The sequence below is a fragment of the Melospiza melodia genome, chromosome 2, assembly GCF_035770615.1.
Source record: "Melospiza melodia melodia isolate bMelMel2 chromosome 2, bMelMel2.pri, whole genome shotgun sequence".
Taxonomy (NCBI): domain Eukaryota; kingdom Metazoa; phylum Chordata; class Aves; order Passeriformes; family Passerellidae; genus Melospiza; species Melospiza melodia.
In genome coordinates this window covers 138,725,744-138,744,102 of record NC_086195.1, presented here as the reverse complement: position 1 = coordinate 138,744,102, position 18,359 = coordinate 138,725,744, and the positions used below count along the sequence as shown (strand labels likewise).

General features: G+C 41.5%; 1 protein-coding gene across 5 annotated transcripts in view; it reads left to right on the top strand.

Moving 5' to 3' along the window:
* The first annotated feature begins 5 nt into the window (after positions 1-5).
* The window catches only part of LOC134414872 (cell surface glycoprotein CD200 receptor 1-B-like), a 29,705-nt gene continuing 11,351 nt past the window's right edge, over positions 6-18,359 (top strand). Inside the window, exons 1-7 of one of the 5 annotated variants that reach the window (XM_063150086.1) lie at positions 2,199-3,156; positions 4,408-4,809; positions 4,905-7,313; positions 7,532-7,613; positions 9,855-9,969; positions 13,549-13,707; positions 14,276-14,384. The gene's annotated coding sequence lies outside the window, so the exon portion shown is untranslated. Of the gene's footprint in view, positions 851-2,196; positions 3,157-4,407; positions 4,810-4,904; positions 7,314-7,531; positions 7,614-9,854; positions 9,970-13,548; positions 13,708-14,275; positions 14,385-18,359 lie in introns of those variants that run through there. The other 4 variants (XM_063150087.1, XM_063150085.1, XM_063150084.1 and 1 more) reach the window with 4 other exon arrangements.

The following is an 18,359-nucleotide window of genomic DNA, read 5'->3' as shown; positions in this document are numbered from 1 at the left end:
AGTGCTAATCACGTGCATTTCTCATTAGCTTTGCATTTTGTCCTACTGAGATTATACTCAAAAACTCACTCAGGGAGGTCATCTGAGGCAAGCCTGACCTTTGCTCTGAGAAATGCCTCAAAGGGAGCAGGTTTGGGTGCTGCTGGACTGACCAGGGCCAGCAGCATTTGCTTGCAGGTTAGGAAGTTACTGGTTAAAATCTGTATAACCGTTGTTGGATGAAAAAAGAAAAAAGGACTGTGTCAAGTTAACCTTGACTGAGCCACTTTCACCCCCTTCCCCTACAGGACATGGGGAGAAAATAGGATGTAAAAGATTGAAGAATTCAGGATAAGGGTGATAACTGGGACGGATGCATTGAAAAAAAATGGGTTTGTGATTGAGGGGTGAGCCCTGACTGTTGAGGCCATAACACACATGTGAAACATGCACTGGAATCAAGTGACCATGTGGGTAAAATCTCCCGGGAGCAGGTGGAGGGAGGTGTCTGTGATATCCACATGGTGAGGCATGGCAAGCTGGCCACGCTGTGGGTGCGCTGGGAAGGGCACTGTGGGCTGCTCTGCCTTGGGAAAAGGAACGTGCATTTGTGGGATTGTCTTTGCTCACAGACCCAGGTGCACCTGGTGCAGGAGAGAGTGGAAATGTGTACCTCAGGGAGATTTATCCCTGGCAGAAAAGAATCCATTATTTGACTTGTATGGGACAGGAAGGAGTACAGCAGGAATCATCTGAACCAACAGAGAATGAGCCTCACCAGGAGCCATGTGAGTGCCATGCTGACCCATCCCAAGTGGTCTTGCTGCTCAACAATCCAACGTGGTGCTGTCCTCAGTGATCCCCTTGACAGGTAGGACCAAAGTAATTGACTGTTCTTATGGAAATTTGGGGGAGGGAGGGCATGGAATGGGGGAATAATATCTGTGTATATGTCAAGGGACAAGGTATAGTGATCATAGAGGATGTGTAAATCTGACTGCTGGATGTAAAGATGGTTTAGGTAAACAGTATAAATTGTAAGTGTTGGTAAGAAGCAGTTTCAGGAAAAATAAATAGAAATAAATAAACAAAAAAGGAGAAGATGTCTTACTTTTTAACACTGTGAAAAGTGGTAAAATATGGAAAAACTCTCTTAATTTACAATATTCCTATATTGCAGGAGTTGGCAACAGTGACTTAGGTGGTGTGGTTCTACTAGCACAGGGACTAGATTTAGGGGTCTGCTCTCTCCAAATTATGTCTCTTTCCAACTGTATCCTGGTTTGGTAATGCATGAACCTTTGTTTCTAGTGTCATGGTATTGTCCTGTGGGATAACATTTACAAAATATTTTCTGTAATTTCTTTTTGCCAAATCTTTCCTGATGTTTGGTTAGAAAAAATTCTGTGAAACTCACCTGTGTTAGTAAAAATGGTCAGAAATAAGTGTTTTCTGGTAGTTGTAAGTGTTCACAATGTTTCCTCAGTGTGTTGGGGGAATGGAGGGAAGCACCTTTGTTCCCAATTTTGGTACTTGCTGGGGTCTCTGACATTAGTAAATTCACAGGTGAAGTATTTCTTTAATGTCTTTAACATGAGTGTAAATTTACAAAGTTCAGTTGACTAAAAGGTGCCTTTTGTTATTAACACCATTTTACAAGGTGTCTAGCCCTAAACTTGAATGACTGTACTTCACATGTTTGGTCCTGAAAATAAAATTGTGCTGAAATGATCTGTAACACTGCCAGCATTGTTCTGTTGACAAAAGGTTTATGTGGCTATTTTGGTGTAAAAATGTTCCTTCATTGCTATGGTCACTCACTTTCTTGCCTGGGAGCATGTGTACCTCCCTTAAAAATTGATGTGATGAGGCTTTCTGGATAGTGCTTGTTCACCTTTTGCTTACTCTAGACTTGCTGACCACAGGCTCATTTCTCTCCTTGCAGTGCCAATTCATTTTCTTGCATTGAGAACAAAGCAGTTAATGAAAATTCAGGGTCAAATGTTTGGAAGCATTCTTTATTTTCTGCTGTATTTAAGCCTTTTAAAGCCTTTCACTGCAGCCCTTTCCCTTTGCCCCTTCTTTTGCCTGTGATGGTTTTTCCACTTTAGTTTGGCAATTGTTGTATAAAGCACCATGTGATTTGGTAATAGAAATATTTGGTTCACTGAAGTCCTCTGTGATCATGAAGCAAAGTCCATTTGAGCTACCAAATGAACACTCATCACTCATCCTGTACAAAGCCAAGTGTAATTAATTCTCTCTCCTCTGGTGACCACATGGTTCTGACATGGTAAAGAGAGAGAAAAAAGGAGGGGAAGCAAATGTTGCAATCCTATTGGTTTGCAGGATCCTAGAGGAAGGACAGAATACCACTCCTTTGAGCATTTTGGGCCTAACATATTCCTAAAAAGTAGAAGAGGAAAAAAATTAATTTGCTGTCCCTGTGTTTGCAGCAAAGAGAGGTTTTCTGTCCTCTGGACCTGTCAGCAAGGAACTTGGACATTGGCAGTCCTCTCGCCCCAGGCTTTGCTCTTTGTGCTTTAAACATTGAACTGTCTTCCCTGGTGCCCTTTTTGCTGGAGAATATAAACTCTGCTGGAGAATATAAACTCTGAACAATGCTTTCTTTTTAGAATGTTCTGTATTGATCATGAATTTGGGCTTTTAGGTGCAGAATTTACTACTGAGTTAACTATGAGCTCCTCCTTTTCCTCCTGTCAGACTGAAATCAGTGTTAAAAACTCAGAAATTTCTGTTGCAGCAAAAATTCAAAGGTCTTAAAAAGGAGGAGTTATGCAAGCTAAGTGGACTTTTTTGGTGGATTTTTTGTAGTAAATGGCAGTACACACATGGATATATTCACAGGCAGCAATCAGGCTGTGTGCAGCACTGCTTGGCTAACTGGAGCTGATGTTGATGAGATTAATGCTGCCTGAATGGAAATGCCTTTGGAATTCTCCTCTTCCTTCAGGCCCTGGTACCTTGAGAAGACTTTTCATTCCAGCTCATCCCATTGGACATTTTCTGGATGTGTGTTTCTTCAGTTTTGCCTTTCATTTGCTGTATCATTTGGTGCTCTTTGGACATGCAGGATGCTGAGACATAAAGAATAATGTCATAGATTTACAAGTCTGGCTTTTCCCATCCAGCTCATGGATTTTTCTTTTTACTACAGTATGTACCCTTATGAAATGGTTTTTTTTTTTTTTTTTCTCTTGACCTATGAAAGAAAAGTGTAAGTTACTTACCTTCTCTGTTGCATGTGCATTTCTTGCCCTTTGGAGGGCAGATTTCCGAATTTGACAGCAGACTGTGTTCCTTTTCTTTTAAGCTTTTGAAATGTAGAGATAATAACCATGTCTAATTCCCTATTTTCCTCAAGGAGCACAATGAAAAGGTGCTTATACAATTACCAGAGGAAGCATCTACCCTTGCTCCAGAAATACAGCTCAGTGAGACAGGAAGCATCCAGGCCTAAGGCATCGATTTCTCTTTCTCTTCCCTTCTCCCATTTCTCTTCCTGCTCCCTGTGTCTTGTCCCATTCCACCCCCAAGTCTGTAATCCTTCAAGGAAATGCTCCTAATTTCTGCATTAACCCGTCTGTAGCAGTCAGTGTTTAGTTTCCCTTTGCCAGTAAAGGCTCTGTTCTGGAATTTCATTACCCTGAGATGAGGCTGAGCTGATATTTGGAGTGCTTGGGTGCTTCAGCCTCAGCTAATTAGGACCCAACTTCTGCATCAAATTTCTCATTGGGTGCACTCACTCTTGCAGCAAAGAGGATTTAAATTGGACTAGCATTCATTTACCTTTTTATCTGAGATCAGTGACCATAATGGGAAAAAAATCTGAATGTAGCCTTGAAGGCAATGAGAAATACAAACTTCCTGCAGGTTTCCATCTTCTTGGTTGCTGTATATTGGCTTTTGTGTTGGGAGAACTATTGTGTTCTGCTCTGATGAGGCTTTTGTGATGCTTATAGAACTTTTAATAGAAACGTGAGGGTGGATAATGCCTGGTCTTTATTAGTTCTTGTCACTTTGTGGCTTTGAAAGGCTTGTTATCTGTTATCACAAAAAGGAAATGGCTACTGCTATGTTTGGCACTGCAGAAATGCAGAATGCAGCCCTTTTTCCTGTGTAACTATTGAAAACCATTATTATAAGCTTTGGGAGGGATATAAATCTAGACCCTAGTTGAACCCAAGATTAATAAATTTAAAAAAATAGTATAAGATTAAATTATTTTAATATAGTCTAAAAGACAGTAGAATTTGTATGAGCTTATATTTATTCTTTTAAAATTCCCTCCAAATAAGCAAGAGATCCTACCAGGAAGCCATGCCTAAATATAAGGACGGATAATCTCAGCAAAATGCATACCTGGAAATAAGGTTGGTTTGATTGTAAAACTGGTTTTGGTTACAGCAGAATTTGTGCCCTTGATTTAACTGGAAGATGACACCAACTTTCTAGAAAATACATCTCAGCCTACATCTCAGCCTTCTGCCAGTCTTGAAAATCACCCTGATCATCCTGACATGACGATATCTGGGCCTAAAAAATGATCCTGAAATGCTGAACTGGATTGAGAGCTGCAGTGAGTGGCACATGCCCTTTCAAGAAGCAAAGACCAAAGAAGAAAAAACAAAAGATCCTGTTATCCACAGACACCACTGAAGTTGGTTCCTTGGCATGTCATGCTGCAGAGGAAGAATTTGCACATATCTGGGTCACTGGGGAAGCCAGCGCAAGCCTGAATGAAACTTCTGTGTGTGGCAGTAAATTCAGGATTTGAGTCCCTATAGCAAGTGACAAGATCCCAAGAAGGTAAGCAGTAAATAATTTATCCTCCTGTCTTTTTTTAAAATTTTTTTTTAAAAAATGAAAATATTTTTTAATTTAATTTTTCTTTTGCTTTGCAGGGGGCAGTTACACTGTTATCCCTTGGTTTTCATTTGCCTGTGCACATGAGAGATTCCCAGCAGAGTTCTTTAATGATTTCCTAAACTTAAACATCAACTTCTCACTGAGTCAGATTTTCTCATAACAATGGTTGCATTTTAAGCTGTTGCACGACTTAACTATTAGGCATTTTTTTTAAAGCTCACTGTGTCCTTTTGAAAAAAAGAACGATAGAGTATGAACCCTCCTGCAAAAAAAGGAAAAAGTACCTAGTGCACACTCAAAGTGCATTTATATTAAGTAAGGTAATTGAAAATAAAGGATGTTGTCATTGTTTTAAACTCTCCTAGGGTTTCTTTGGTGAGTGGCAATAATCTGTTATTTTAGTTTGAGGGCTTGATCACTTGACTGTGTTACCCTGTTGTTCCACTATAACACAGTGAAATTCTATATTTAATTAATTTAGTTAACACTGCAGTCTTAATTTCTCAAGGTTTGCATACTTTTTATTTGATTGACATAATTAATTTTATTATATTGGTTAAAAAAGTGGTGTATCTTTTCACTAAATGGTATCCTGTTTTAATTCAATAGAGAACTCTTGGGTATTGATGTTAATTTTTTAATTTTTAAATTTTATTTTTCTATCTTGATATCAGAAAGTAAAACTGACAGCCCATTTGTCATTTCTAGAAGCCAATGTACAAGATATGTAATAATGAAGTGGTACTCTAGAAAAGCAAACCTAGGGAATTATGTCTGAGACTGAGGTAAAGCAGGAGGGTAAGAAAGTGCCTTTTGTCATCATTGAGTTGTTTGGATGCATTTTTCCCATGATGATGCATTTTTTAAAAACAAAGTAGGATAAAAAAAATCAGGATTTCAATAGCTAAATTTTATAATTGTTTAATCTTTTGATTTAATATAAGCACAGAGAAGAACTCAAACAATTTTTTCCCTCCTCTTTCAAGAGGAGATGGGTTTCTAAAGCAGGACACATGCAGGATACAGGAGGACAGTGCAGAACACACTGTCTGATCCTGTAATTTATTTTTTTTGCTAGTCCTGACTGCCTTGCAGTTCTTCAATAAAATTTGTTAACTGTTGTATTGAATCTGATGGATTTACCAAAGCTGGGCTGCCTGAGGAGGTCTCATTTGCCTGAAAGCAAATGGGCACATATTTAGATTTACCCAAGAGAAACTTTGCTATTTTGATATTTACTCTTTTTCTGTGGTTGAAATAGTAGATTTTTCCCTCTTTCAAGCCCTCAGCACATTGTCTACCTGTGCTACTCAGCTCCAGTGGGGTTGAGAATGTGTGTGCAGCTCGCAGTGCTGGCTTTGAGCCTCCCAAGGCTTTTCTCAGACGAAAAGCCTTGTTCACTACTCAGTTTTTGAGGGAAAAACCTCAGAGACATGCCCAGTAGTGGTAAATGTGAATCCAGAGGCTTCTCTGAGGAGCTGAGTAACTGGGATTACACTGCACTGAGAGACCCAGTGCTGGATGGATTGCAGAGTGCACTGCTGGCTCTGCAGGAGGAGGGATTGCTTGGCATTGCCATGAGATGTCAGAAAGTGGAAGGAGAAGAGGAAAAACCACCTTGCTTTGCTCTCAGAGCTGTGTATGCCCTGTGAGTGGCTGCTGCTCGTGTCTGAGGTCTCAACCTTTTGTATCTTCCTAAGGAAGTTTGGAAGCAGCTCTGGAAGTGAATGTTTTCCTGCACAGAGTATTTACATTTTCAGTGAGCAGGTCTGAGACACTGAACTGCTTTTCTTCTATAGTAAGGGTTTGATTGCTTCAATGGCTGGCAGCTCCCATCATTCCCCTTCCATGAACCACTGGGCTCTGGGCACATCTGGAGCTGTTAAAAGAGCAGCTGAGCTCGTGCTTGTTTCCTGCAGTCTGAAATTGAAACATCTTCTGAGTCTTTTAAGAGTCTGAAAATCACTGGGCTGTCAGGGAAGTCTAAGCCAAGCTGGCCTTAATTAATAAAAGCCAGCAGAATCTCCTGGTCCTGGGTAGCTGACCCATAACTGAAAGGTTCACACCAGAGAGTGCAATGTGGACCCTTTCAGAGCACCAACAGAGAGCTGAAAGGTAAGTGAAAAATGCACAGAATAGTTAAAATAACAAGAAGCCAACCAGACGTTTAAATTTTTGCAAGTACAGGCTACACAGAAATTTCTAGTTGGTATAGTTATATATTTATCTGCACTTTTCTATACTGCTATAGGATATAGCAGTATATAAAAGTGCAGATAAATGCTTGTTTGTAATTTTTAATCCCATTTGCTGTCCTCCCCTGCCAACAAGATCAGGGCATATCCAAAATAACTGTTTTAATTCACACCAGCACACAGGACACAAGCACACAGCTCAAAAGGACCAGGCAATGTGGAACAACCAGAAATCTTTCCATGGCTAAGGTGAGAGGGGGAAAGAAAATCAATCCCAAAGCAAACAAACACTTTCTTTTGATTTTAAGTTTTCTATTGAATCACAGAACCTCTCAAGCCATCTACCCATCTGGAAAATGGAGGCCAAGCAAACCACTCATGTTTTCTCCTTTCCAGCAGTGTAACCAAGTTCCACTTGCTGGTCTGGCACTTAAAGATGTTTCTAAAAGACAGCTTTGTTTTTCCAGGAAAAAGAAAAATCTATATTTTGAAATAAAGCAAGAAGCTCTCCTGCCTCTTAACACTGGTCTGAAGCAGGAGGCTATTGTGGTAAGCATTGCTCTTTTTTTCTTTCTGAATTTCTCTGTTTTTTTTTTCCTGATGCTCACATCAGAATTCTCCTACTTAAAGTACAGTAATTAAGAATTTTTTAAGTTACAGTAATAAGAACTTTTTTTCATCATTGAAAAAGAGATGACAGTAGCGTATTCTATATATTTATATTGGTGGGAGTCTGACTCTCACCTCTGCTAGCCAGATAATTTGATACAGGTGCTCTCTTGAGGAGGAGAAATAATTAAAAAGGAATTTTGCTGGCTTTTGGCTTTTTTCTAGTCCAGTTTGGGAGTTACTTGGTGTGGCCAGGAGGTGCTGCCTGGGTTCTGGGAAAGAAAGAACATCTATTGCAATAAGCTTCTGTTGAGGCATGATGTATTTCAGTCTTTTGTTTTCTCTGTGCTCAATTTTGCCCAGAGAGCTGGGAGGTGAAACCTGATCCCAAAAGAGAACTATTTTGAGCCAATCAGTATTTTTAGATTATCTTTCAATGGAACAACTCAACATTTGATAAAAGGAAAAAACCTTCAAACTGAAGAAATATGAACAAAGAGCCCTCCCAAATATCCCTCTCCCCTGATGCTTTCACTTGCTTATTTTTTGAAGAGAGGATGCTTTCCTCATTTTCCAGTTCTATGAAAACAGCAAAGCATATAGAGAATATTCTGTTGGCTGCAAGATTTTGTTAGGAAATAGATTTTCTGTCCTTTTATGTGAAGGAAAAAGTAGAGTTTCATTGTGTTGCCTGTTATCCTGGGTGCTGTGTGCACATCTGAAACACAAGACAGCCCCTCCTTTTACCATCCTGGAAATCATTTATGCATTATATCTGCCACAAAATACCTGGAAGAAGGAAAGGACCTGGATTGGAGCTGCACCAGCAGAATCACAAATTGAGGCTCGTGGGTAAAAAAGAGCCAATAAGGACAGAGAGACTGGGTTTGGAAAGGAGATGGAAAGCTTGCACCTCTCCCAAAACTCAGAACCTATAGCAAAAGTCACGTCCTCATTGAAAACTTCTGGAAATATGGGCAGTCAAGCAGTAAGACAGTGTCTGCTATCAGTGCAGAGCCAGAGTAAAGAGTATTTTCCTAACTGCTGTGGGCCACTTGGGTATGGTGAGTGCAGCAGGTAAGGGGCTTGCTTGTCCAGGGAGCTGGGAGGTGACAAGCAGAAATTCCTGCCTGATAAAAGCCGTGTTTATGAAGATGTGTCCTCTCCTCCTAGGGTGTGAAACTGGAATTGATTGCTGCCACACTGTGACATGTGCAATAAGTTTCAGATTCCTCTGTCTCTTCATCTGTGCATGCTAAGTGCAAGGCTGGCACGTGAAAAATGTCAGGGATTTGTTTTAGCTCGGCTGTGCATTTCTCTGAGCTGATGGAAACAGCTTCCCGTGGGATTTCTACTCTGAGCACTGTTACCAGAGCTGAAAGAATTTGGGTGAAAAAAGCAGGGTGGGAAAAATGTGTGTTAGTCTTGGGTTAGATGCAGCCCTACCCCAGCTCACCTAGCATCTGTTCTGGGCTCATAGCCACAGCTGCATTCACTGGCAGCAAAGTGATGTTACCTAAAATTGAGATCTAAGAGTTTTCTTAAATTGAGAGCTTTGTGTGTGCCTTATCAGCCCTGGAATTCATTTTAGTGTGAGCAGAACTCAGGGAGGATTGGTGCTTAGGGGGAGTGGGACCTGAGGTATGGCAGCCACTGCTGGGAGTTACCTGTTCTTTTTGAGGTGCCTTTTTAATTCTCCTGCTTCATTGGTTAGAAGAGAAAAAAAAATAATGTGCAGAAAGGCTGGGGAGGCTGAAACACACAGTGGCAGTGCCCCTGTGCAATCATTTCTTTAAGTGTCTTACCTGGTCATCACACCTTACATGGTGTGCTGTCCTCTACTTGTGCCCAGTGACTTCAGCTCCACATCCCCAGCAGAAGGAAATATCCATTTGGCCTAAGCAGCCAAGGTGGTGAGCTCCCAGAGCTTTTTGGGTTGATTCTGATGTGTGTTGGGCTGAGAAACCAGCTCACATTCCTTCCAAGCTGTTCCCCAGCTTTGTGAAAATGTAGGGATTTATATTCACCTTTCTTTCTCCTTCTTAAAGTTTTCTCCAAAATGTTTTGACTAAAAATAAAATGAGAATTATGCCTTCAGCCATCTTTTTGACACCAATTTTTAGGTAAGGAAACATGCAATTCTGTAGGCTTTTATTTGCATGTTTGTCATTGTATTATCAGGTGTGGCAGTGCCAAGTCCACAGAGAGTACAGAGGTTTACCTGGAATGGACCAAAGTTGTGAGAGTGGATTGTAGGCTGTGGTCATGATATCCTGGATAACTGTCTGTGTCAAAGGTAAGAAGATAGATACATATATTTTAATATTTTTTTCTTTAAATAAGGTGTATGATTGATTTTATAAAATCACAAGTTTCTTGGGTGGATTTCTGGAATCGTCTATATATTTATTGACACCCCTTCCCCATTTTTTTTCTCCAGCTGTACTTTCTGGGACCTGCTTCCCATGCAGGGAGGTTTTCTCCTTTCTTCTACTGCTCTCTGCACAAAGAAGGATTTCCTGTGTTTTTCTCTGCTCTGAAATATCTTCTGGCTCATTTCTAGCCCATCCTCTGTGCTCTTCAGCTTCTCTGAGAAAGCTGAGAACACTCTCAGTGGGATGAGCTCAAGGTGGGGAATGCACAGGAAGCAGAAGTGAAGTTAGTGCCAAACTCCCTCTTGTACAAACAGAAACCAAAATAAGTTGTGATGTTTTACCCAACTCTGTGATACTTTGAAAGCTTATTTTATGTACAGCCTTTTAACACTGCTGTGTCCCTCTCCCCTTTTCCAAGTATTTGTATTTTGTGAAAGGATTTCTCTCTCAGACCTTAAAATTTGGTACCAAATGACAAGGAAAAGATGGTTACAGGTTACACAGGTTACACCTGTGTCTGTTCCTGTGGTGGCTAAGGCTTGTCTGGTGAGCACTGCTGATCTCTGCCGTGTTTTCCATACTTGGACACGGGTGTAATGTTTTTGCGCATCAAAGCAGACACACAAACCAAGTGAAAATTTATCTCCTTGTCACTTTGCAAGGGGTCTGATTGTTTATCAGTTCTGAAGGGCTGCAATGGCTGCTGCTGTGAGAGCCTTTCAATCACAGGCAGCCTGATTTTGGATTCATATTGAAATAAATGTGTAAGCCACATCTGGCTTTAGGAGCACCCATAGCACGCAGTAGAGATGTTTTGTTAGGATGGAAAGGGGATGTGGAGGGGCTCAGGGAGCACTGCATGATGCTGTGTTTTGGGCTCCAGGGAGCCAGTTTGGACTGCAGATATTTTTAGCACCATTCTTCAGCAGGCAGAGCGCTGCACAACCGCACATCAGCTTCTCCCTGGGTTGGTGAAGCTATGTTTCCACCTCCTGGCAGCTACGAGGAATAGCTGTGGAGAGAATAAGGAGGGTTTTTCTCGTTTTTGCAAGGCACTGGAAGATGAAGTAGGAATTTTAAAGAGGCAGTTCTCTCGAGCTCAGGGGGATTTTAAACTCCTTGGCATTCAGTATTCCATGCTGTGTATAGGCATAGAAGCTGCTTCCAAATATCCTGCTTTGCAACAACTCTGAATATGAGTCCTTGAGCTGAGAGGTCATAAAAACAAGGTGCTTGCAGCAGGTTTGTGAGTAATAACACACCAGAGAGAGGCACTTTACACTGAGGGAGGGAGCATCAGTGTAAATCCATGGTAACTGGAGACACAAACACACCCAGTGAAATCCCAGCTCCAAATACCTGTGCATGCTGTCTATTAGGAACATCAGCTGTTATACAGCCACATTCTGTCATGGAAGACTCATAATCAAGACTAGGAATTCTGTGATGTGAGTAAAAAGGAAATGCTAATTTTTTGGTCAAAAATGGGTGTTTTAGGTGGCTCAAAGAATCAAAGGAATTGGCAAAAGCAGGTTTAATATTAAAGTGAAAGTATGAGAAAATGTGTTGGCTCACTCTACTGCTTACTAGATGGGTAAAGCACAGACAAAAATGCTAAAATGTAAAATCAATCAATCTCAAACTAAAATCAACCACAAATGATCTACACTGAGGCTGGGGAGGCAAAAGGGTAAAGATGGAGAAAGATAAGGATAGAAAGGAGTAAGGAAAGCCCTCCCAATGTTCAGAGAGGTCTGCCTGGCCAAACTTAGGCCTGAACTTGGCCAATGGCTTAGGCCTAAACTCAGATTATCTGGGCAAGAAAAATAAGTTTTCAAAGCTGTTTGTTAAAAACCAAAAGAACTGGTTCCTGGGAACAGACATTGTTTCTGATAAGCTCAGCCTAGATGCAGCTCATCAAGGCCAAGGCTTAATGAACATATTTAAATCATAATGCAGCCCGAGGAGAGTGGGGAAGGTGTTCTGTCAATGTCCTTCAGGAGTAAGAAAACACTAATTTTCCCAAATAGAAATCTCTTGCACAAGCCAGTATGACGTCTCCTTGTCCTTGACAAGGGTGGAGCCAGAGATGGGTTTTCTTTCAGGAAAATCAGAATTCTTTTCTCAGAAATCTCTAGTGCCTGTTTCTTGTCCCATGCCAGGGCAATGCCATCTCTCTGTTTCACAGGAAAGAATGACAGTTCTTTACCCATCTCAGAAATGCCCTATGTAAACAAGGAAAAGACAACTTTGAGTAGATTGTGCAGTACATGTTTCTAGAGCCTGTAAAGAAATACAGGCTGTTATTCCAAAGCTTCCAGATCAAAATTTCTTTTTGGTGAAAATGCACTTTCAAGACAGCTGTCCAGGCATGCATTCAGCCAGGATCCCTCACCCCATATGTTCCTTATGCCCTTGTTAACTACATTAAAACTACTTTGGAGGAGTTTTGCAGCACAGATACATAACCCTGATGGAGCAGAGGTGCTGGACTCACTGAATCTGGACTTTGAGTGAGGTTGTTCCCTTCATTGTTCAGCTGCAGGTATCCCCCATGTAAAATGCCACCAGTTGTCCACAGGTTGTCTTCTTTACATGAGGAATTACTTTATTTGGGGAAGATCATCCTCTTCAAAAAGGTTTGTTGGAAGCCTGTATAGTTCCAAGTGGCCTCTAGTTTGTCCCTTTGGATGCATTTTTAAAATCACATTTTTCCAGAGACACTTTCATTACAAAAGCCATAAACTAGCTCTGACAACAAACCACGTGGAAGCAATGCGCAAAACTCAGGTTTCTAGTGGAGGAGACTTTGCAAAAAAGCCAATTAACTTTTCCTGCTGTGTCAGAGGGCTGTGAGTGCAGCAGCTCCAAGTGTGTGCATAAAGTACGTCTATATAAGGATTTTAAAAAATATTCATGTGTGTAGAAATGCATATAGACATAGCCACAGCACAGACACTTTTAGCAGATTAAGACATGTTTGTTCATGTATTTTAAGTGAGCCCTTAGCTGTGCACAGACACAGCCATATGGCTGTAGCCCATGTATGTACATAGCCTGTACAGGCCTGAGGGCAGGGGTGGCCCTCACAGGTTGTGGTCTGTGGCACGAATTACATTCAGCAGAGTCCTTGTGGTGGGGAGCTAGAGGCTTTCTGAGTCTCTTTCTGACACTTCTGCGTTCTGCTTGCTAGTTGATTTTTTGTTTGGTTGTTTTTTCGCATCTTACTTTCCTTTCTCTCATTTGTGCCGTAGTGCTGCGCCTCAACCTTTCATACAGAGCCTTTGGACACCGGATCAGGAGACAATGATGTGCATCTTCTCCCAGTCTGGAGGAGCTCTGCCACCCTGTCATCAGGAGCTTCCCCTCTGGGCTGTACTTCAAACCACTCTGGGAAGATGGGAAAATGAAGATCTTTTATCAGCACCACCCACAGTCCCATGACAGCATTAAAATCTGTGGGACATGACCTGAAATTATTCTGTGTTTTTCACCTGCAGACCACTGGACTACAAAATATGGGGGGAAGTTTGCTTAGCAGAAACCTGGATAAGGACATGTTGTAGGACTCCTCCCAGCTACTCCACTCTCCTGCATCATCCTGCCTCAAACAGATCTTAAAATCTGCCAGCAGTGCTGGTAACCAGAAGAGAAATGAGGTGAGAAGTTTCACTGGAAACCACCAGGGAGAATTTTTCTGCACCAGTGACACAGAGCTACCTGGCTTCTGAGAAAGGGAGTCTGTGACAGCAAAGAAACCTATATGGTGGGGAAGGAAAAAGGACAAGCATCCCCTGTGGGGATATTTCGCCACACCAAAAGAGTGTAGGCAGTGATAAATGGCATCCTGATCCTGGTGTCATGACTTTGCTTGGTATTTGAGAGGTGGGATGTGTAGTTATTTCAAATATAGATGTGGGTTTCTATTTTAGGTATGTTTTGTTACACAACCAGTTTATTTCACTTAAAAAAAAACCCACAGAAAGGAAAATGAAAGAAAACTATTCCTCCTTTGCCATATAAGAGCAGTATGTATTTCATATTTGTAAGTGTTGATCCAGCTGCTCTATAAACACAGGGGACAATTTTTTCCCTTCCTTAATTATATAAATAAGTAAAATACATATCTTCTTCTGAGCAATGACTCCAGTGAGGGAGGAGAATGCAGCTCCTTCAGGCTGGAGCAGCTGTCTCCCAGCTGATGGGGGTTCCTGGGGATTCTTGCAGGATCTTCCCAGCTGTCCATGGAATGGGGAAGCTGTAGATTTCAGAGAAAATGATGTTTCCTGAAGTGTGAAGGGGAAGGAGCAGTGAAGAGCTGGAGGAGAGAGGCTGGGTAAGTCCCTGCTTAGCACTTTCTAAACCATGGTTAGTGATGATACAGGTAGGACAGACTGACAGGTGAGGAAGGACTACCTGGAGTTTAATTTCTGCTGGACACCAGGTCTTCTGCTATTTCTGGATTTTTTAAAGCAGTAATTACTTGATGTTTGTATCTTCTTTATGTGCAGTTCGGATGTGTGGTGCAATTCCATCATGCAAATTCCATCATTCCAAACTCCATGTTTGGAATTATGGAATTTGTGGGAGGCCAGTACTTCTGTCTGAAAGATGGGGAGGAAACCTTCCTATATGGAGTCTGAGATACATCCTGATGCTTACTAAAGGAGTCAAACATGAAGGTATAATCCATCTCCTCTCTGTTCATACCTGAATACTTGTATGGAAGACTTTTCCTCTGGCTATCCACAGCTGTGAAAGCAGTAATTACACTTGTGGGTTGCTAATTCCCAGGTTTTTTTTTTTTTTTTTTCTGGGAAATCAGCAGCAAAAAGCAGCAGGCCCACAAGGGGCAGGAGTTAAAGCAGTTAAGATGATGAACATATGTGTGGCAGGCAGATTTGTCTGCTGCAGTGCTGGGATTGAGAGAGAAGCTCCTGAGATTGAAGACCTACAAGTGATAAGGGGATTCTCTAGGGCCAGGAGTAGAAGCTGCTGAGCATGGCCCTGCTGGCCCAGTGCAGTCAGGTACAGTTAAAAAAGAAATTCATTTCCCTGATCTCTGCAAATTGTGATATAATTGCCTCTGGATATTTTAACAAGGAAGTGTCAGGTTTTACAGGCTGCATTACCAGCAGGGCTTTTCCCCATCTGTTTGCTGACATTGGTGAGAGCCACAGATGGTTTGTACCTGGGAAAGTCAAGGTGTTAGGTACAAGAACTGTTTTTTTTATTTTCCTGCATAAAATGGAAAATGTAAAGCAAATGTCTTCTCTCTTTCTGGAAGGAAGAGAATGAGCTACCAGAATGTTGTTCACATTCATCCTTTGCTCCTATTGCCCCTTCCCAACACTGGATTACTCCCTGAGGGACTGCCTGCAAGGCAGCTGCAGGTGTGAGGAATATGCCTTGGCTTGTGCTATAACTTCATGGGACTAAACTATTTTCCAGATGAACTAGTGATAAAAAGGTAAATATATCCTAGAAGAAGGGAGATGCCCAACTGCTTTCTGGAATTACAGCTACTATGTATGACAAATTTTTTTCCCCTGGGGAAAAATCCACAATTTGTAATGCTGGTATTACTCTAAATACTGCTATCTTGATGAATTCAATCGATGGCACAAATCTCTGTCTTGCTGTGGAGGAAATTTCAAAACTATTTACCTTTAGGTATATTTACCTAAACACTGTAATTTTACAGTTGTTTTGAAATTTGCTTGTGATTATTTTGAGAGCTGATTCTATTAGCCTAATTCTCTCTTTCAGAAAGCCATCCACCCTCTATTTCCCATTTTGCAGAGAAAGCTTTGTAGCTTGGAACTGAATGAAACTAGCTCACAAACTGGAGGGACTAAATTTCAAATAATCTCTGGTTTCAACTGATGCCAGCAACTGTGAGACAGAGAGTGTGAGAAGAAAATGCACCATGGAGGTTCTGATCCATGGAGGTTCTGACAGAGCTAACAGTGTTGTGCTGTGCTAGTGCAGGAATACAGAGGGCAGTTTTCAGGGTCAGGGTGTATAAGATAATAAAAATACCAGGAGGCTCTGAGGTCAAGGCAGAGGTCCATTACCCAGCAGCACTGTCAGGGGCCAGCCACAGATGGCTGAGAACAGAGAAAGAGCAGAGCCTCTCCTCTCCCCCCAGAGCTTTCCATTTCAGCTTTGGGAGTGTCTACCTGCTGCCCCTTTTGATATGTTTTGTCTTCCACCCAGGGCATTCAAAGTCTTTTGTTGTTTCATTTTCAGTGGAGGGACTTGAGGAATTCCCAGCAGAGGAACTGTTGGTAGGGAGAAACGGGAGCAGAAGAGGCTGACCTGGGGATGTTGAAAATACAGCATTACCAGCTTCTCTCACTTCAGAAAAGCTGCAGGCTTTTGAGTTAGGTGCTGTGTGGTCTTGGTGATGAGGTAGAAACATCAAATACTGCAGAGAAGATGCTGATGCTGCTCTGACTGCCAAAATTGTGGATTTGGATTTTAAATAACACAGCCTTCATTTGCAGAGCAGTTACTTTACCCTTATAAGAGAATTGATGCAGATGCGTGCCACTGCTTTCTCTTCTTGCCATCCCTTCCAGCCCTTCCTTTCCCAAAGACACACATCTTAGACAGAACAGAGTGCCTTCTAAGACAGAGTCTTTTATACCCTTTAAAATGTGCTTTCACTTCAAAACAAAACCATACTTTGCTGAGGTAAACCCGAGAATGGCTCTGTGACAGAATGGTTATCCTTTAAAAACTTGTGGTGACAACTGATGCACTGATGGATACCTGACCTTTTCCCTTTTCAGGCTGTGTTAGCAAATATTTAAATCATGTTGGACATCGCATGTACTTGCCTGATTTTAGGTTGATGCTTTCATAGCTCAAGGCTCGTGGCTGGTGTGTGATGTGTAACAACAGACAGCTAAGGTTGTGACTTGTTTGCCATGTCACAAAGCAGTTTGTTTCTCTCAATTTAACCCTGCCACATCCTCTTCAGGGCAGAGGGTTTTTTTGACTCATCTCTTTCAAGGGGGGAGGGGGCTGGAAGCTTTATCTGTCTGTACGAAAAATCAGCTGCATGTGAAAGTCTCAGAAGCAACAACAAAAAGAAACTAATGAACCATAGAGCTGAACACAGGGATGGAATCTCCTAAACTGAGCTAGTTCCCACTTTGCACTTATATTTGGGCTCTTGGTGGGGACAGAGAGGGAGGGGAGCTCCAGGTACATCCCTGCAGTTCCCTGTGTGCAGGAGCTGCCTTGGAATCAGCCCTCAGGACTGGGATCCCCGTGGGAGCGGCTGCCAGCGCTGAAGTCTCCCTTCAGGAGGAGAATTGGAAGACCAGGGCACGCTGGAGCTGCTGCTGCTCCCCTCCCAGGCCCTGGGGCGAGGAGGGCTCCTCTGGAGCCCCTGAAGGGAGTGGATCTCCCCCAGCCTCAGCTCTCCTTGGGATGAATCCGAGCAGGAAGAGTGGCACACGTATCGCACGGTCTCGTGCCAGCCACCGCCTCCGAGGCTGAGTAAAAAATTTAATTTATTTTTAAGGTAAAAAATTTAATTTATTTTAATGCAGCTGTTGAGGCATTTTAATTCCATCAAAGGCAATAACACAAGGCGAGCCACCAAGTGTTCGTTTGCTACTTTTAAATGGGTTTGATTCATCTCTGCTTGGTTGTGCCTTTATGGATTTTGAGAGTTCCTTCTCGCTCAGAGGCACAACTGTTCAAGGGCTGTGAATTTTAAAAATTGGAGATTAAATTCTGTGTTTCACCCATGAATATTTAAAGAGAGTCATATACTCTCTCCTTTCTGTAAGGTCCCATTTTTAATCATTAATGCCTGTTCTTTTGAGCAAATAAACCACATATATGAGATTTCAATGCATTTAAAAAAAAAGATACTTCTCTGGGACAAGTTCCAATATGAAAATATTCTGTTATGAATATTTATGGACTCATCAAAATTGGTGAAGACTGAATTTGCTGATAGAATTTGTGGAAGGTTTGTTATTTTTTCTTTTACTTTCCTTTTGAAAGAGACCGAGAAATTCTTTGCAAATTGGGTCAAGTTCAGTACATAAGTCTGGTCAAAATGTATATTTTAATATTTTTTGGTTAAAAAAAATCAGTTTTTAAAGATTGAAACAGTTTTGATTGAAAGAAACTTCTGCATGCATAATGCATCCAAATTGCAAAGAAAAAAAAAATCCCAAAACTTCTGACAGTGCTGAATAAAATGAAACAAAATATTTCCTTTATGGCAAAGATTTTATGTGAATGAAAGTGAAATTTGAGATGTTTTTAATGTAAGAATTACATT